At 39.9% G+C, this 21,570-nt stretch overlaps 1 long non-coding RNA gene across 1 annotated transcript in view; it reads right to left on the bottom strand.

The window, feature by feature from the left end:
• LOC134479379 (uncharacterized) overlaps positions 1-11,671 on the bottom strand; it is a 92,695-nt gene extending 81,024 nt beyond the window's left edge. The window contains exon 1 of the long non-coding RNA XR_010052654.1: positions 11,586-11,671. This is a non-coding gene — a long non-coding RNA (uncharacterized LOC134479379). The remainder of the gene's footprint in view (positions 1-11,585) is intronic.
• Between the last annotated feature and the right edge of the window lie 9,899 nt (positions 11,672-21,570).

Here is a 21,570-nt window from a genome sequence, read left to right as displayed (position 1 = left end):
TAGCAGCCTGAAGCAGCCTCTCTCATTCAAATAGGACTAGGCACCAGTCTATGAGTATATAAAATGTCATATATTTTAGCTCCAATCATTTGCCTGTGAATTTCATTAAATCATTGTTTTTAATGATTGAGTAGTACTACATTGTGTAAACATACCACAACTTCTGGAACCATTCTTCTGTTGTGGGACATCTCGGTTGTTTCCAGCTTCTGGCTGTTCCCAGTGAACATGATTGTTGGGGGGGCTGTAATGGGGGGAGGATGGGGAGGAGAGCACCCATATAGAAGGGGAGGGGGAGGGGTTGGGGGATGTTGGCCCGGAAACTGAGAAAGGGAATAACAATCGAAATGTAAATAAGAAATACCCAAGTTAGTAAAGATTAAAAAAAAAGGCTGCTATAAACATAGTGGAGCATGTGTCCTTGTTATATGTTGGAGCATCTTTTGGGTCTGTGCCCAGTAGAGGTACAGCTAGGTCATCAAGTAGAACTCTTTTCATCGTTCTCAGGATCCAACAGATTGATTTCCAAAGTGGTTTTATCAACTTACAATCCCAACAGAAATGGTGGAAGAGTTTTCCTCTTTCTTTACATCCTTGCCAGCATATGCTATTGACTGATGACTAAGGATGTTGAACATTTCTTTAAGTGCTTCTCAACCATTTTGAGATTCCTTTGTTGGGAATTCTTTGTTTAACTCTGTACCCCATTTTTAATAGGGTTATTTGCTTCTCTGGAGTTTAACTTCTTAAGTTCTTTGTATATTTTGAATATTAGCCCTCTATCAGATGTAGGGTTGGTAAAAATCTTTTCCCAGTCTGTGGGTTGCTGCTTTGTCCTATTGACAATGTTCTTTGCCTTACAGAAGCTTTTCAATTTTATGAGATCCATTTGTCAACTGTTGATCTTAGAACATGAACCATTGGTATACTGTTTAGGAAATGTCCCCGTGTCAATGAGTTTGAGTCTCTTTCCCAATTTCTCTTCTAGTAGATTCATCACATCTGGTTTAATGTGGTGGTCCTTGATCCACTTGGACCTAAGATTTGTACAAGGAGATAAGAATGGATCAATTTGCATTCTTCTACATGCGGACCTCCAGCTGAACCAGCACCATTTATTGAAAATTCTTTTTTTCCAGTGGATGGTTTATCTTCTTTATCAAAGATCAAGTGACCATATGTGTGTGGGTTCATTTCTGGGTCTTCAATTCTATTCCTTTGATCCACCTGCCTGCCTGGTATATGTACCAATACCATGTTTTGTTTTGTTTTCTATCATAATTGCTCTGTAATACAACTGAAGGTCAGGGATGCTGATTCTTTTATTGTTGAGAATAGTTTTGGTTATCCTGAGTTTTTTGCTATTCCAAATGAATCTGAGAATTACTCTTTCTATCTTTGTGAAGAATTGAGTTGGAATTTTTATGGGGATTGCATTGAGTTTGTAGATTACTTTCAACAAGATGGCCACTTTTACTATGTTAATCCTGCCAATCCATCTTTCACATACCAAGATATTTTAAATTATTTGTGACTATTGTGAAGGATCTTGTTTTCCTAATTTCTTTCTCAGCCCATTTCTTCTTTGAGTAGAAGAGGGCTACTGATTTGTTTGAGTTAACTTTATATCCAGCCACTTTGCTGAAGTTGTTTATTAGCTGGAGGAATTCTCTTGTGGATTTTTGAGGGTCACTTATGTATACTATCATATCAGCTGCAAAGACTGATGTCTTGACTTCCTCATTTCCTATTTGCATTCTTTTGATCTCCTTTTGTTGCCTAACTTCACTAGCTAGAACTTTGACTAGTACATTGAATAGATAGAGAGGAGCCACTTCATTTCCCTGATTTCTGTGAACTGCTTCAAGTTTCTCTCCATTTATTTTGATGTTGCCTATTGGCTTGCTGAATATTGCTTTTATTATGTTTAGGTGTGGACATTGAATTCCTGATCTCTTCAAAATATTTACCATAACCAGCAGCCTTATTTATAATATCTAGAAGTTGGGAAGAACACAGATGTCCCTCAACAGAGGAATGGATACAGAAATTGTGGTTCATTTACACAATGGAGTACTACTTAGCCATTAAAAACAACGACTTCATGAAATTCTCTGGCATATAGATGGAATTTAGAAAATATCATCATGAATGAGGTAACCGCAGATTCAAAAGAACACACACTGTATGTATTCACTGATAAGTGGGGTTTAGCTCAAAAGCTTAGAATACCAATGATACAACCCACAAATCATATGCGGCTTAAGAAGAAGGAAGACCAAAGTATAGATGCTTCAATCCTATATAGAACAGGAACAAAATAGTCAGAGGAGGTAGAGGGAGGGAGAGACCAGGGAGTGAGAGAGGAGGGGGAAGGAAAAAGGGGAGCAGATATTGGAAGGGACAGGAAAGAAGTACTTAGGAAGATGAAGAATTGGGGTAGCCACTGGAAAGTCCCAGACTCCAGGGAGACTGCAGGAGGCTCTAAGGAGTTAATGACTAGCTGAAATATCCAACAAAGAGGAGACTCAACCTGTAGAGACTACCTCTAGTAGATAGGCATGGCCCCTAGTTGAGGGATGGGACCGCCCACACATCTCAAAATTTTAAACTCAGAAATGTTCCTATCCAAAGGAAAGACAGGGACAAAAAAATGGAACAGAGATTGAAGTAAGGGCCATCCAAAGACATAGGAATCCATTCCATCTGCAAACCTTGACACTCTGGCTGATGCCAAGAAGTACTTGCTGACAGGAGCCTGAAATGACTGTTCCTTGAGAGGTTCTACCATCACCTGACCAATATAGATGCAGATACTTACCACCAACCATTGGACTGAACTCAGGGACCCCAATGAAAGAGTTAGGGGATGGACTGAAGGAGCTGAAGAGGATTGCAACTCCAGAAGGTTGCAATATCAACTAAATGGACCACCCAGAGCTCTCAGGGATTAAACCACCAACCAAGGAGAATACATGGAGGGAGCAAGGACTCCAGATATATGTGTAGCAAAGGATGGATTTATCTGACATCAATGGGAGGAGAGGATGCTAGACAGGTCCACCCCCTGGTCCCAGCAGTAGCTACCCTCTTGTAATTCTCTGCCACTGCTCTGTTTACATTCCCAACATCTGCCCCCTAATACTTATGGTATAAACTCTCCACAACCTGTTAAAATCAAGAATCAAAAAACTGTAACCCAACAATCCGATTTATATGTTAAATTCTCTATCCACAATACAATCACACAATAAATTTACAATGAGTTGTTAAGCATATAAATCGCCCACTTAGATAAGAAAAGTTTGCCTACAGAAATCCATCCCAGCTACCTTGGCAATTCAAGACCATCCGGATCTGGGTCATCCTTCCTGTCTCAATCTTGACTCCTTTCTTCCCCTTCTCTCTCACCTTATAAAAACTTTGTCTCCACATTATTATTATTATTATTATTATTATTATTATTATTTACTATCCAATCATGTCTTGACCTAACTTGTGCCAGCCCTCACCTGTATATTGACATCAACCTCTTCTGAGCTAAAATTTTGAGATGTTTTTGTTTTTAAGTGCTGGAGCCTTTCAGTTGTTAGTAGGACTAAAGTGGCTCTTGAAAAGAACTGAAGATTGCTCAGTGGTTAAGGGTTATTAAGGGCTATAAGTGCAAAGGACCATGTTTGATTCCTAGCAGGCATTTGTAGCAGATCATAAATACCTGTAACTCTATAACTGCTCAAATCCAGTCAATTCTTATGACCCCCAGGCACACATACATACATATACAGTATATATATATATATATATATATATATATATATATATATATATATATATATTTAAGAGTTTTTGTGGGTAGGACCATCATGATGACATCAGTATTTTTATTAGCAGAACAAGGGATAGACACACTACACTTGCTTTCTGGAGCCTCTACAAAAAGATGATGGATCAGGAATGTCCTTTACACATGCTGGACCCAAGTCAGCAAATTGTAGTTTCTAAGATGAGAAAGGTCAACTTTGCTTCTTTAAAAATATAATTATCTTTGTTGCATTGTTAGAAAGTAGCAACACACACACAGATACATACACATAAACACAGACTCAAAATGCACACAGACGCACACACACATGAATACACACGTATACACAAACACAAATACACACACATACAGAGACAATTCACACAAAATATGCACACTCACAAAACACAGAAATATGGAAACTCAAGTACACACACAAACACACACACATATGCTCATATCATATAAAAACACATACCTATAAACATGCACACATACATAAACACACATACACATACTTTTATACACAACAACACACTAAGGCACACTTTCATACCCACAAACATACAAACACACATGCAAAAGAACATAAATATATACAAACATATAAACAAGTATACACATATACACATAAGCATACACATATAAATACATACATATACATACAAACAGTATACCCACTCATAGAAGCACACACACATATATATATTATACAGACACACACACAAATACATGCACTTACACAGAAACACATATACACATAAACAGGCACACACAACACATGCAAAACACACACATACAGATACACACACACACACATATATACATATATATACACACAGCCACAAATATACATACATATACATATGAACATATTTACACATACATGCACCTATATATACACACATAATACACATACATATATGCACACAGACTCACATACTTCATGGCCTTGGACCTCCATGCTTGTGAGTTTGTTGTCTTTTCCAGAGCCATGGGCTCTTTCTGTGCTGGCCATCCCATCTGTTCTCCCTTATCTGCACCACCAGAGTAAGCTGTCTGGCACTGCTCTGGCTAGGACACCATCAGCAGGAAGATGGGTCATCACTCTCCCTCTTGTGCCCTCTCAGTTGACTCATTCCCATCTAAGCCTCCAGAACCAGCTCCACTGTGCTGCTCATTCCAGAGCCCACTCTCCCAAGTGCTGCAGCCTTTGAGGGACTGGGGCAACTGTTTCTGCCCTTACACCCTCAGTGGTTGGCTCACTAGTGCCTTTGACATCAAGGCCAGCTCCACTGTGTTGCCCAGGCAAGGTGCAGGGTCTTTCTCCCAAGTACTCCAGCCTATGAAGGATAGGGACAGCTCACTTGCTGGTGAGAGGGAAGACGGGGGCATGACCCCATACCCATACTACCTTAATACAGATGAATGCTGGAACAACTTTCCTTCACTTTCACCCTCCATCCCCTTGACCAGAGAAAACATAGTTCTCAAACTTGAGTGATAAGCAAACTTTTATGTAACCTTAAATGTGCACAGAGGCCATCTAAGCTTCTTCCTGCTATTCATGCTTCAGTGCTGTATCATAGTTGGACACTGATTCAAAGTGATATAAACTTGCCAGGTTGTTGCTGTAGGAGACCAGCCTTAGCAAGTACATGGATCAGTCAGATAAAGGTGCAATTTTGGAATCAGGTATGATTTAGGTAATAGGGATATCCAAGTGAACATCCCCCACCTTGTGTGTGTGCACACTTATTTGTGCTGCAATAGCAAAATGCTTGAAATGGGTGATTTATAACTAATCCACCTTTATTTTTACAGATCTGAAAGCTGGCAAGTCCAAGAACAAGATGAGGATGCCAGAAGGTTTGGAGTCTGATATGGCATATTCTCTGCTTCCACACACGGAGAAAGGAATGGAGTGACTAGAAGAATGCTACCCCCATTCTCTCCTGTGACTCACTAATCTATTTGGGGGGCAGAATCTTTGTGTCTTAATTGCTTCTCCACAGGCCCTGCATAGGAATACAATTATATTTGATATGATCTCTAACACGAGGATTTTGAAGGTCACCTATACATAAAAAATGTAGTAGTGAGCATGTGACTGAAGCATCACAATTTACATATGTATACTATTGGCCAATACATTTGCTGCCCGTGTTTTAAATTTAACATTACTTCTGACTTCATTCCCTTCTAAAAGATGTGAACATATTTTTCTTCTTATTGTTGCTTTGCTGGTTAAAGTGGTTGGGGAAAGGTCAGTTCTCTATGGATGAAACTTATCTACTGTGTAACAAGCTTTCCCTCTTAGCTTTGTATCCTTCAGTCAACCATATTATGTCTCATGACCCAAAGGATGCTGTGGTAGCCCGGCTCCTGGAGGAATTAGCACAAGTGAAAGCGTATGGCTCCAGGTAAGATGACCGAAACAATTATCCTACGGCAGCGAGAAGTAAAGTTTTAATTCAAGCTCACTTAACTTTTAATTGAAAAGAACGTTAAGGTAATTGGAAAATATATAAACTAGAGAAAATATTAAAATATTTAAAAGTTTAAAAGGGTCAAAAACATCAGGTGCCATACTGCAATTTGGTAACATCATGGAGAGACTGATGTCCACTGACTTTGAGAGCAAGAAACCAATTTGTGCGGATACCAGTACGTACCAGAATTCATTTTCAAGGAGTGGCAGAGGCTGCTTTGTATCTAAATGAGATTAATAATCATGGGGGAATAGACTGGAATCTAGAACCTCATTTGGCATGGGCTGTACATACACTCCACTTCTAACAATGTACTTTGTAACCAGGAGTTTTGCCTACTGTTGTTGTAAAAATATAATTAAACAGTCTTTTTACCCACTCTAGGTCCGGCACCACAGTGCCCCAAGATATCTGAGAGGTATCTTAATCTCTGTCAGCAAAACGTCTCACCTGCTCTGCTCCATCCCATATCACACTGCCAAAGGCCTCACTCTGAGCCTGACAGTGATCTCTCTACTTATCTAGTTCCCAAGGCAGGTTTCCATGCCAGAAACACACATCCCAACTCTGTGGCATCCCACACACTCTTCCAAATTCAATTCTTCACATGAAAGAACACACAACACAATAACCTTTGATCCAATTGATAAGATATAATTGCCCACCTTAACATACAAAGCCCTGTACACAACCATCCCTTAAGAATATTCCTAACTACCTGTAAAGGAACCGTGTGGAATCTTAAAATCAGCCTCCATGTTCTCTCTGACATTTCTCCTTCTCCTTCCGTTCCCCTCTCCTCTTCTTCCCTCAAACTTTTCTCCCTCCCATCCTTCCTTCTTGTCCAGTGACAGGCCTCATCCTATCCTGTACCGATCAGCACCTGTATTTTACAAATTAAATAGGGAGAAGATTCTGAGGAAGTCACCTAAGTCCTGAGTAAGACAAGGCAGCAGTCCTTGGGGCAACAGAATTAGCATCAAAATACAGATAACTCCAGGGCAAATCGTAACAGCCTACATGTACAGTGCATACCACAGCCCTATCAATATTACTTGCAACATGTTAACAACTTAGGATCCTGGCCTACATTAGGCTTTAGATACAGGAGCAAAATCGCTCCCCTTCACAGCCCCTTTATAACATCCTATTTCTATTCAAACATATCTAGGAAACATCCCAAAAACCAAAAGAGAATGGCCAATCTGGCTTAGACTAGTTTTAGCTGCATGCATGGTATGCCCAAGTTTATCATCTGAAAGAACTCTTATGGAGAATAATCTATTTATCAACTTGTCCCTAAGTCTCAGTGGGAAAAGATATGTATAGTGAGCAAAGGCTTACAGAATGCAAACCTGTCAGTCAAAACAGACCTTCACCTGTGCTACATTCCTTAGTAACCAAACCCCTCCTCTTGAATCCCATTTTAAAAAAAGTTCCAGACAATAAATCAGGCCTTTGAGAATTCTCACCCATCATTTCTGATAACGTAGGGAGCCTTTTAGTGTTCTTACCTCTTTGCGTTTATTTTAGTTCCTTGTTTTTAGGTTAAGAACCTGAAAACACCCACCCAGAATCCAACAACTGGTCATTTAAGTTTGCTAATTATAACTAAGCTTCCCACTCTAACATGTTAGTTTCCAATTGCCTTTACATGCAGAGTATTCTTACAGCTTTAATCGTATACTTTCTTAAGAGATACTGCAGTATCATTTCTAAAGATCACATCTTTCTTTTCCCTGAAAATCCGTCTTTGATGCCTCTGAATCTATGCTGACATGTATTGCTTGCCTTATTTTTGTATTCATATTGTTTTATTTTGTTTTCATTTCAAATAAGGATGTAAATCTCTTGCTGCTGGGTATTGTGGCACACACATGTAATCTTAACACCAAGAGGCTGAGGCAAAAAGATGACTAGTTAACCAAGGCTGGTCATCCTGTGTTGGACAGAGAGGCCTTGCTCATAAATAGTAAACACAAGAATTAACTCCTTGTTACTCTGATAGATGAGTGGTTTTATACTCGAAATTCTAATGATGAAGCAAGTTTCAACAAGAAAGTATCTTGACCTTCAGGACAGCCTTTAAGGTTATGGAAAAGTGATCTAGATACATGAGTTTGAAAAAATATAATTTGTGAACTATGTAAAATATAAGGATGCAGTATGAATTATGAGGGGCTTCATGAATCTGAAGAAACACTAGAACACCATGAGCCAGCTTGTCACAAAGATACGAAGGCCAGTGGATCACTGAGTTCAAAGTTAGCCTAAAACAGAGTGAGATTAGGTCCAGGTGTGGTAGAAGTGGTAATTTCAGGGCAGGGTCCCACCCAACAAGCTTACCATTTGTTCTTCACAAAGGTAAAAAGATCTCTGAATTTTGTTGCACTGTTAAGAAAAATGGGGGTTGGGAATTTAGCTCAGTGGTAGAGCGCTTGCCTAGCAAGCGCAAGGCCCTGGGTTTGGTCCCCAGCTCTGTAAAAAAGAAAAAAATGTATGCTTGCTATCCCTTAAGAAGTGGAGTAAATGACTGGATTGATATGTGAAATAAAAGACTGGACCTGTGTTGTGTGTTCTGCAGAAGATGAGTCATCCAGAGAATTTATCACAATAAGAAGAGAGAGCTGCTTGGAGAATATTCTCTCTTTCTCTCTCTCTCTCTCTCTCTCTCTCTCTCTCTCTCTCTCACACACACACACACACACACACACACACACACACACACACACACACACCACACAGAAGCAGCGCATAGACAGAGAGATCTCTTAGAATATCAAGCAAACAGAATATAGGCAGAGAAATATCCAGAAAGAAAGCAGACCCAGAGAGAGAAGTAGACTGGAAAAGCTGTATCAAGCAAAGCACAGGTCATCAGCCTGGATCCATGATTTGACTTCGAATAGTTTTTTTCTCAGCTCACAGACACCTCTCCTCTCAGACCTCCTCAGCATGCTGAGGCTGGTCCTTGGCAATCATTTAATATCTTAAACATACTATATATTTAAATGTACATATACATAGATATTAAAGGCATGCTTTATATTCATTGATTTCAATAAGCAAGGGTTTAAATATCTAAAACGTTACAGCTTACTGAACATGTACATATTGTGCTCTCTTATTTTTCCCCTAATATTACAAGGCACCAGATAATTTCATAGCACTTCCATTGTTTTTGGTTTTATAATTTAGAGATGATTAAAAGTATATGTTCACAGGGTGTAATTTGATACATTATTCTGTACAAAAGACTGGAATATCTGGACTTAACCCTTTGTGGATACTTAAGGTTCATTGTCATTGATAAAAATCCATTCCCTTATAAGAGCTACAAACTGTGTCTACCCCTCATGCTAAAATTTCAACCACAGGCAAAGGTGTGATTTTACCAAGTTTCACTCAGAGAAAACAATGAATCTGTTAGGTTTACTTCCAGAGCAATGGGTGAGGGCTTTCTGTTGGGAGCAGAGATGGCAGCCACACTGGAAGGTCTGAACCCAGCAGAGATGATGGCCTAATCAAGGATACTCTCTCCTCATCCTCCTCCAGCTGCTCTAGACCCCTCACAAGACCATGGACAATTAGGGCAGGATTGTATACACCTGGTTGGGAGAGGTGGCTGGGTACTTAGGTGAGGGTCTCTCACCCTCCATGCTTCTACAAGGGAGGATAAACAATGAATAGGCCAAGCTGTCTTTCAGAGCAAAATCCTGGAGATGTTTGCGGTTTAGCTTCACAGAACAAGGCTGCATGGCATTGTGTTGACACAGTGAGTGCAATAGCAGTTTGAATGTGACTGCAAACTAAACTGGCTAAAAATCACACAACGGCTTGGTGCTCCCCAAAGGCTATGTGGACCTCACAGTCCCTCCCTTCTTCACCACAAAATCTGAGTATGTTTTATACTTCAGGTATGACCTCTAAAAAATGGGTCCCTATGACAATACCTGGCAAGTTTTGTAATTCTAGCAACACGATAATTGTGTAATTGGTTAATCTTTATTATTTTCGTTTTGACTTGCTCTCAGTTCACTTTGGGCATTCAAGAGAATGTGGAACTCACCAGGCCGTGCATTTAATTGGCAAAAAAAAATGATGAAGTAACTCAGAAACTTTGTCAATCAGCATCAGGGAACTTTACTGCGAATAGGACACAGTCAATTTGTAAATAGAGTTTAAGATTTAAAAAGTATTTTGGAAATTGGACAAATTTATTCTTTTAATGCTTTGTAAAGTTCTTGTTGAATTTGCTATAATTATTTTTTTAAAGGGCTGGGGTATTAAATACTTAAGAAAAATCAAACGGGGCCTAGTGGTTCAGGTTTGGGATCCCAATGTTAGTAGAGGGTTAGGGAGGAAGGGATGAGTTCAAAACCTGTCTGGAGAAGACTGGCTCAAAAACAAAGCAAAACCCTCAAATAATTACATTCAGAATTTTAATGTCATGGGTTTGCTTAGTCAAAAAACATCTTTCATTAATGATTGTCAGGAAGAAGTAGGTTTTTTCTTAGAGAGAGAGAGAGAGAGAGAGAGAGAGAGAGAGCGCACACACACACACACACACACACACACACACACACACACACAATCTTGCATCTTTAATGACTGAGTTGTTTATTTTGGTCCTTTTTTTTTAAGGTGCATAAAGCGGTGGGAAGTGAAGCGCCTGGCAGCCTGGCAGCCTGGCAGCCTGGCAGCCTGGCAGCAGCAGCAGCAGCAGCAGCAGCAGCAGCAGCAGCAGCAGCAGCAGCAGCAGCAGCAGCAGCAGATCCTATATGCCATTCTCTGAGGCTGTCAGGCTCCAGCACTTCAAACATCAACGAGGTTCCTAGCCCAAGTACCTGCGAGACCCGGAGACACAGTTTTTTCTTCCTTCCCAGGGTGCGGGAAGCTGGCGTCCCTGGGCGGCCCTGATGACCTGTCCACCCAGGCCGGACCCGCCCTACCCACCTTACCCACCCCCGCGCGCCGAGAGCTGCGCACCACGAGCTGTCAGCGACCACTGATTTATACAACCGATTTACCTTCTGCAGAGTGTAATTATGCTCATAGTTAAGAATTAATCAGGTGAAAGAATTATGGAATAATTATTCTCCGGACTTTGAAGGACAAACTAAATGGAGTCGCACGGCGCTGCGCCCGCCCGCCCGAGTTCTAGGGGGAGTTTTCTCAGCTCTCTGTGGCCTTTGTATAAGAGAGATCTCTCCATAAGGATGAGTACTGGTCAGGAAGCATGAAGGGGCGTGGGGACGTTACCAAAGAATCAAACAAAAGCCAAAGCAAACCTTCACAGGGCCGGTTATCTGTGCGTGCTTCTCTCCGCAGCAGCCCAGCGGCGCCACATGGCGCAGTTCGCATTGCGGAGCACCTCATTGTTTGCGCTCGAGGTCTGCCTCTCAAGAGTGGCTTGGCTGATTTTCATTTTCAGAACAACCCACTGATTAGATGCTCAGTCCTGTACTTTTTTCTTTGTGGTAAGGGGTCTGCTAGCTAGTTCAGTTTATTTCTCAAATAATGCATTGTTCTCCCCATACATCCATTTCAGAACTAACGTTTCCAGTTGGTAGAATTGTGTGTTCCTCTGAGAACTTCTAGGAGCCCCATGACAAGGACCTTACAATCAAATCGCATGTTTTTCAATAAACGTGACTGTAGCAGAGTCAGGGAAAGGAGCAGTCGGAATGAGATTATCTGTATTCTTATGCTGTACCTGGGCAGAGCATACTGTCTCCCTGACAAGTCAAGATAAAAATCCTCACAATGGTTCCTAATCAGAAGGAAGAGCCTCCACCATCCATACCCTCAATCGCTTGTTTTGTTAATTATTCAAATAGGCACAACAGAAGAGATCTAGTCAGGTGGCTTATGAGTAAAGGTGCTTGTCACCATGCCTGAATACCCGAGAGTCCCTCCCTTGTACACACACATTGTAAAGAAAGAACTTATTCTTTGATGCTCACATGTGAGTTGTTGCAGACAGTAAATAAACACATAATCTGAGCACATAAACAGCATATACATTCTGAAATGCCCAAAGCAGTCATGTATGGCATCTTTCTTCAGCTTTCTGTCTCCTCCATGTCCTTTCCTTGCTTCTCTTAGACCTTGGATTACCCTTCTTGGAAAGGCTGAGGAGATTCTCAATTGGATGGCTCGTGGCCTCTGAAAATATCTTGTTCTCATGAGCTGATCATCAGTCCTCTGTTCCCTACCAAGCATAACTTATAAACTAAAAGGAAATTAAGAAATCTCATGGAGCTGCCTAAAGGCAGAATTGGGATATTCAAGTATTCCACTGAACAAAGGAATGTCCCTGTGTATTTCTTTTGTGCACATGAAAGAGAAATGAGAAAATTTGGTGCAGGTTTGAAAGAAACAAACACAGATGCTTCTACAGGCAATGAATCTTAGAGCCTATTCCTCAAAGTCGCTATGAGGTCACTCTCCCATCCTTAGCTCCGGAGATTGAAGGGTGAAAGCCCACACCCATGACTGGCTTTCTGTCCAAACATAGGACTCTGCTTTGAATCCTGCCAGGTGGGTGCTCTGGGAACTGCAGTCTACCATAAACCCTATAGAGATCTCAAAAATGGAGCAAGGGGAAAGAAAGTTATTTTCATAGAGTTTTGACACCAGAGACCTGTCAAGAAGTCTCAGAAGCAGATACACTATGAAGGATGGCTCCTGTCTTACCATTTCTGCCTCCTTAAATTTTTTATTCCAGCATACCTGTCGTAGACTTTTTTATTTTCTTCTATTCCCTCTGCCATGCTGTTCATGCAGGCAGGAACCTGTACTCATAAGGCATGGTGGAAGGACTGAGAACCAGGAGCCAAATTTTGGTTCTAATTCTGACTCTGATTCAGGTGGCCTCAAGCATGCTATCGCCTCTTTGGACCTTGGTTTCTGGGCCAGAACAGTTTCTGTCTAGAATCTAATGCTCGTGAGAAGGTGCCATGGGCAATTCTATACTTTCTTTCTTCTCAGGAACTTGCCATGCATGTGGATGCCTATGGACAATGACATTTTATACACTTGACTTAACTGAAAGTTACTTCATCGGATATGACAGGCAAATATGTTAACTTTTTTAAGTATATGGCCAAACATAGTGGAGAAGCAACATTCTAAGGAAGTCACTGTGGTAAATGCAAGACTCAATGAACCTTCTCTAGGTTTATTTGGTTTGTCTCGGCGTATGGGATCTGTATCTACCCAGACTGTGGAGGAGCAGAAAGCACAACATATTGTTTTAATTATGTGTAATTATTGTGTCATTATACTTACTGGTTTCCTGAGCACTAATGAAATATATGAAAGTAAACAAGATAAGATGTATGTTGTTTTGGCGAGACTAGGCTTTATGTGCAGAGCAGGCAGCTGTGGAACTTGTGTCTTCTGACTCAGTGTCTTGCCATTACATCCATTTTTCAATAAGACCCTGTCTCAGACCAAATGATCATCACCATACATGTTTGTCATTGTTGACGAGCAAAGCCATTCAACTGACATTAAGATTTCATTTCTGCTACTCATTTTTTCAAGTATTTTGTATCTAAACCTTACTGACTGAAGAATCTTTCTCAAAACAGAAAAGCATTTTAAAAACACCAAGCAGCAACAAAATGTTACAAATAAAATATATTCAAATATTTCATCATATTTATCAAAATGTTTAAAAATATGTGTGTGCTTTTAGATGATAACTTTACCTACCAGTGACTTTAATACATGCTATAATGCCAAAGTGCTGGACATAAATTTCTGTGAGACCATAATTTTTAAATGGACAGATTATCAAATCCATAATTATTGTGTTTATTGCAGCCTACGCTTCCCAAAGGTAGGCACTAACATGAAGGAAGAAGCTGGAAGATGGTCCAGGCCAGGTCATCCAGTCAGCCACAGCCTTTGTATCTGCCCATGCTCACCCATATCATTAATCAAAGGCAAACCATCCATACTGTCTTCTGCACAAATACCTGACCTAAACGATAGATAAAGAGATGTAAGTTAATATTTGTTTTATGCTGCTAAGTTCTAGAATGTTGATTTTAAAAATGATAACAATAATACTGTAAAAAAACCCAAATATATATCTAAAAATGACTGTTTTTTTTAACTATTCCAAACCCCTTTATTTTTTTCCATTTTTATTAAATTGGATATTTCTTGTTTACATTTCAAATGTTATTCGCTTCCCTGGTTTCCTGTCCATCAGCTCCCTAACCCCTCCCCTCCCCTTCTATGTGGGTGTTCCCCTCACCATCCCCCCAACAATCCCCCACCTACACTGGGGGTCCAACCTTGGCAGGACCAAGGACTTCCCCTTCCACTGGTGTCCTTACTAGGCTATTCACTGCTACCTATGCAGTTGGAACACTGAGTCAGTCCATGTACATTCTTTGGGTAGTGGGTTAGTCTCTGGAAGCTCTGGTTGGTTGGCATTGCTATTCTTATGGGGTTGCAAGGCCCTTCAGCTCTTTCAGTCCTTTCTCTAATTCCTCCAATGGGGGTCCCTAAAATGATTGTTCTATGTACAATTCTAAGGCTCAGCATAGGAGATATAAGAGAGGACAACGTCCCACTGTCTATCTGGGTAACTGAGTGGATAGTGATACTGTTTGGTGAGTTGCAAAAGAAAGAACCAGATAGAATTTTGAGCTCAAGGAACATACGGATTGTGAGATTTATTTAGGCACATTTTACCCCTGTGTTTTTGAACTTTTACTCAAATGATAAAAATTCAGATCAATAGCCCAAAAAATAAGAATAAATTTGAATTAGAGATGAAGCTTGGGAATAGCTGGTGAGTATGGAGTGAAGAAAGCCTTTACCTTGAAGGGATTGCATAGCACATAGACAACTTGGCAAGAAAGAAATCTGTAGAGAGTTTAACTGAAAGTTTAGAAAAGAGAGAGAGGAATTGTGGAAGGACTATACACATATGTATGTAATCCTTCACATTCTCAGATATTTTAATATTTTACACCAAGAATATTTTCTATGTGTGCAAATAAGTTATGGGAAGGAAAAGAAAGGCTGAAAAAAATCATAACTGGGCTAAAATAGATGACTTTAAAACACTGATGGTTCTAGCAATTAGGAAAAGTAAGTCATCTGTCTTTCCTTTCCAAGAATACTCAGAAAGCTTTGCTTTTATCATCATGCCATTGATGACTTGATGAACATATGATAGCCAACTCAGAATTAAATTGCACCCTTGGGATTGTGGTGGTAAAGCAGCATAGTTTGGTTTTCACAGATCAACTCATCTGGTGGTTGTGTGGTTGACTGCTTAGTGGCTCTCTATGCCTGTCTCTCAGGGGCTGTTGTGGTTTGTGCTCTTCCCCACATACTGGTTTTTTTTTCTCTCATCGGTTATACAACTCCTTTCACTTTAAATAGTCCTTGCAGCTGTCTGTGGGCCTGCTTGGAGAACCTGACTGTTCACTGTAGGGGTTCATACTGGCTTCTTGTGTTTTTAGTGCCCCTTCTGTGTGTTACAATTTTCTCTATCAGCTACAACAAGTCACTGTGCTCTTAATGGCTTAAAAATAATCCAAAATCTCTAGCTTACAGATCTAAAGGTGAGAAATTTGATGTGGTTCTCATGATCTAGGTGTCTGTGGTTGCTTTTTGCTGCATATAATCTGTTTTCCATGACAGCTTCTACTGTCTGTCAACATGGCTGTACTCCTCATGGTTCCTAAATCTTCAAAGCTAGGGCTACTGGCGTTTTCTGCTCCCACTTTGGTTCTTGCTCTTCTATTCCCTGCTGTGCTTGCACACTATGATGACATTTGTCAAGCCAGTTGATCTACAAAAATTTATACACATTAAAGTCAGTTGATCAGTAATCTAACGTCTTTCTGTAATCTTGATTTCTCTTTGCTGAGCAACAAAATATTCACAGGTCACAAGGAATAAGATATGGCCATCTTTAGAATTCCTCATCCTGCCAATTTCACCCAGGAAAACAGAAAAATTTTCCAAGAAAAATAAAACTATCAGCGGCAGTGTAGAAAATTATCTTAATCTTTTCTATATTTCAGAAGACTATAGCTCTATATCAAAACATGCTTGATTTGGCAGCATTTTCTCTCTTGAAATTTCTGGAAGGCTGAATTTTTGTGTATGTAGTTTTGTTTTTGAAGGGCGATTTCTGAGCAAGTTTCTATACCAAGTAGGAGAAAGATTTTTTAAAGTATCCTATCAAAAGCTAACAAATCGATGGTAGATCTCAATGTTCCTTATAGATCTCTGAGACCTACTTTTTCTCTGTTTGAAGTAGACAGTGCATATACAACACTACAGGGCCATCTGAAGGACTTCATGTTGAATCTAAATTAGCATCCACTTTCTCTAAGAAGTTGGCATCAAGAAGGATGCATTTGCTAATTCTGCTTCAGGATAGAGACAGAGCAAAGGACTGCGTAAGTCTGCAGAACTAGACAGTGCTGTAGTCATCGGTGGAGTGTCTTACACTTCACATGAAGACACTAACTGTGCCTTTTACTACTTTATTTCCCAATCCTTGGATAAGTCTAAAACAATTTTCTAATCCAGAAGGATAAAATGTATTTCAGTCTTTAGAAAGGAAGATTGATTGAATTGGCATTGGGTATATTGGGGTCCTTTCTTGAAGGGGCAGGCAGTGTCATGACAAACTAATTAATGAAAGCCTAGCTTATATCTTAGCTTTATCTTAACTCCAGCCACTGGCATGTCCTTGATAATAATATGGATATAAGTATATGTGAATTAAATGTGACAAAAATCACATCATTTCAAATATCATGCTACTGCACTGTGCAAAGAAGTGGTCTGAAACAGGCAGAGAAGGTTGAAGGCATTCATTAGGCCAAGCCTCTTATTGCCTCTGAGCCTCAGGGCTGCCTCAGGCTTGGCGGATCTGTTATATTTGATCTGAGCCTCAAGGAGTCTGAAGCCTTGCTGTGTCTGGTTTTCCCTCCTTTTCTTACTCCTACACATCAAAATTGTTATTATAAAGTCCTTCATCCTGAGCTCCCACTTTCAGGTCTGCTCTCTCTGTCCCAAACTAGTCAGCACCTATTTTTCTTGTCTCCCTCGGGAGTTTATGATTTGACAGAAGTTTAAACAAGAAATAAGACTATATCTAAGTATGAGAATTATAGAATATTATTTCTCTAAAGCTCCACTAAGATCCACCAACATACCCTCTTTGCAGACCTCTATTACCAACCTCATTGAAGTTTCTGAAATTCACAAGCCAAGCTCTACAGTCTCTAAGAGTTATTAATTGTGTGATAAATTATTTTGAATATGTTAAGACATGTATAACAAGGATTTAAAATAAATATCTAATTAAAAATTAACAAAACACATCTGGAGGGATATATTCTGGTGCCCTCTTTCAGTGTTACTTAGGAAAAGTTTGAGATCATGGGTCTAAATTTCTCACATTCTAGATTAAAACCAATATACAACAAGATTAAAGCTTAAATTTCCCACCCCGGTCCAGGCTGTGTCCCTCTAAAATATGCCAGGGACTTTCCTTTTTCTTTTGCAAGGTCCCTGTCACGTTCTGGGGAGAGCCCTTTGCGACCCCTATCATGATTAATGTGTCTTCTGAAGCAAGCGATCTGATTATGACCTGTGTTGTTATATTTAATTACAAATCTCATTATGGCCCTGGCCATGGCACTGTGCCGCTCTCCCCACAGTCACCTTTGTGGATCTGACTGCCTCAAGGTCTATCTTTATGATTTACTCTAAATTGTTTTAGAATCATAGACTTCTAGAGCTCGAAGGGAGGTTAGAGACCATGAAGTTCAATCCCCTCATTTTACAGATAAAATTACAGAGGCCCAAAGAGAATAAGTCATCATTCAAAGGTCATTTAGTAGATAAGGAAAAGAACACGGGATGCTGATTCCCCAGTGACTGTTGCCTCTATACCAGGCTACCATGCTGGGCACAGTGTGTACAACACTATCTGCCCCTTCTCTGGCTTTTTGCTATACAGCAACAGCTTCATATCACCCCTGGATTGTATTGTACTAACTTTCCAGAGCTAAGTTAGTCACAGATTCAATCATAATTGCTGTGGTTTCTTTTGGAGTCTGGGAGATATTTGATCAGATTGTTAGCCTGTGTGGTCTTGGCGTTTACTGATAGATTGTTGTAGACTAAGCTGAAAAGAAGAAAAAAGAAGACATGAACTTAAGTGAAAATATGAACTGTCACATAAAATCAAACCTAGCCTTAGGAACAGAGAAAATCTTTTTAAAGTTGCATCGCTATGGAGGGTTATTGCTGTAGGCAGGAGGGGCTGCTACAGTGGTGGAAGAGTACATAGGGGCGTGCTTATGTTTAGAAGAAGCACCTAAAACATCATCTGGAAAAAGGCTTTTGTTGGGTGGAACGGATCAAGCTAGAAAGGACAGGGTATTGAGTATAAAGAGGGCTTGCCCGTTGTTCAGAGAGTGTTTCTGTTGTTGTTGGTTGGTTGGTTTTGTTTTCCAGTGGCCAGCTAATGTTCAGGAGGGTTCACGGGAACCTCCAATGTGGGCTTTAGATGTGTGTGTGTGGTGACAGGTGGCGGTGGGGGGCAAGGACAATGATTAATTTTGAGTGCTGTGTGAGTCCTCTGGTAACTAGTAGGTCAGATTATCAACTATTTTGTCCAGACATATTTTGGTCACTGAAGACAAACAGTTTATTGTAAAGTTCATAAGACGAGTAATAGAAATTTGACTGGTTTCTGCCTAACTTTGTCAGAAGTAAGCAAGGAATTTCCATAAGAGGGGAGGCATATCTGGGTCAGAGGGAGGTGGAGGTGGAAGGGTGTTTCTTTGTTGCAAGTCATTTCCTGGAACATATACGAGGTATGCTGCTTATTCATCACAGCTCTTCCCAGAAGTACAGGTTCGACAGGCCTGTGATTAGTAACATTCATTTTTTTTCAGTAAATTTTTCTCATATCACACTACATTATTTCTTATTTTGCACAGAAGATATAGTGGTGAGCATTGTATGTGAAAACGTTAGAATAATAATTAACATATGGCAACTCTGTCCCTTACCTTCTTAACATATACCCAAATGCTCACTTAATCCATGGAGTCTACGATGAGCATCTAAAGAGACATTGATACTGTATTTATTTTCTTCATTTGTAACGAATAATGCCTAGAATTAAGTTGAGGGGGTAGGCTCTAAATATGTGTGAGCTTTTGGCTGTGCAAAGTACATCGTGCCCTTGAATTTGCCTTAGAAATAGGCCAGCCATGAATACTAATTTATGATATCGTCTTGCAATTGCTATGCATTAAGTCCTATATAATGTGAGGCTGCGGAGTTCCTTGCAGCTAATTCCATGGCCAGGAGGGTGAGTTGACAGCACTGATTTTACTTTTGTAAAAGTTCTTTAGCAGTCATCAGGGGAGTCTTGCTGATTCCCATTGCTCTTAGCTTGCTCCTGAGAATCACCATGGAGAATCTGCAGTTATGTAAAAGATGTTTGCTGCGGTGGTAAAAATGTATAAAGCGGCAAAGTGACTACTAAAGGTCAGAAAATGAGACAGTCTGTTCCAGCTTTGATCAAATCAGCCCCTGCCATTGCTAAACACAAGGTCACAAAGTCATTTGCAAAATTAGTGACTGAACTGAAGTGGGCAAAAATGTTTAGGACTAGCTTAATGAATGCTGAATAAATGCTCCCTTATTTATTGCATAAAAAATAAAAGCAACACTTTTTTTAAAACAAAGGACAACTATTTTCCTATAAAACAATCTCTGCAGCCAAATTTAACCCAGAGATAGAAAAAAGCAAGTTAACATTTCACCTTCTCCTTAGAGCTTTCATAGCACCCCTATGCGTTCCCAGATAGTACTGGTGCACTTTCTGGGCTGTGTAGAATGACTTGTCTTACCTAAGACTAATTAGATCATTACCTGACATGAAGATCCTTCAAAATGTTTTGCCCAAGGCCTGCCTGCAATTCTACCAATAGATTGATTCCTTTCATGAGATCTAGCACCAAAATACAAAGTAGTTGAAGAAAAAAGAATGTTGAAAGAAATTAATGCATTAATAGTTCAGGATTCAACTTGGTGAGGAGGTTCAAATTCTGTGTAGGGTAGAGAAGACATACTCTCTCAAGTAAGAAGCAAATGGTAAAGTTGCTTGGAGAAGTGATATGAACACAGAAGCTAGAAACACAAATGATGGGAAAATATCGTATGCCAGGTTGAGGAGGGATGGGGAACACATGAGAAGAGACGAAGAGTTTAGCCTTAGGTAATTCTAGGAATTGCTAGTCTTGCCTAAGGTCTACTACAGTCTTGAGTAGGGACTAGGGACATATACAGTTTAGTTATATGACTTTTCTCTCAGATTTCTTCTGCCCTTTTCTTCTAACCAGTTTTTAGAATTTATCTCTGTCCCTCAAGGAAAGAGAAACTTCTGTTTACCTGAGGCTAACCTCTTTGCCTCTTCTTCTGTGTTCCCCTTCATTCACTTAGTCTTACTTGTGATATTTTCCCATCATTTGTGTTTCTAGCTTATGTGTTCATATCACTTCTTCAACCATTTCTTTCCTTCAACTTTAAAGTCAGTACAGATATGTCACTTTATAATAAAGAAGAAAACAACTACCCGACTGTCCACATATTTAAAAAAAGTTCATTGTCTGCAAGTGACTGTCTCATAATGCTAATAGACAGGCATCTTAGAAAAGTCTCTATGAATAATTTACACTGAATAAATTACATGAGAAGAATTCCAACCATTCAAGCCTCAGACTGATAGATGTCTTATGAGGAGTGAAAGAAGATCTAAGAAGGCTTGAGTAGGTCTTTCGTGATCTCGACACAGATATGGCTATGCCAAGGGACATAACCTTGTACTCATAGAAGTAAAGGTGAATGCTGTCCCCATGAGGTTGATGTTCAGAAGGATGGCAAAGACTGATTGTATGTGCAGAATATATCTGCCATAACATTTTTTCTCTAGATATTTACAGCAGAAGATTGTTCCCCTACAGAATCTGCTTCTATAAAAAATAAACTCACATATACCTGATTGATTCAGCTCTGCATAACAATCCTACTTCCTTGTTCAGCTATATGTAAGCACCTCACTTCTCTATTCATCTGTACATGGTAAACACATTGAAACTTCCAAGGTGTTTCAGATGCTCAATCAGAGAGCCCAGCTTCTTTCGGTCCATGTGTGTCTTTTTCAATTCCCTGACCAGATATGATCCATCAAGTCATGGATAC

The sequence above is a fragment of the Rattus norvegicus genome, chromosome 6 (genome assembly GCF_036323735.1).
Source record: "Rattus norvegicus strain BN/NHsdMcwi chromosome 6, GRCr8, whole genome shotgun sequence".
Classification (NCBI taxonomy): Eukaryota; Metazoa; Chordata; class Mammalia; order Rodentia; family Muridae; genus Rattus; species Rattus norvegicus.
Note: the sequence above shows the minus strand (reverse complement) of the source record. Positions and strands in the feature narration are given on the sequence as shown.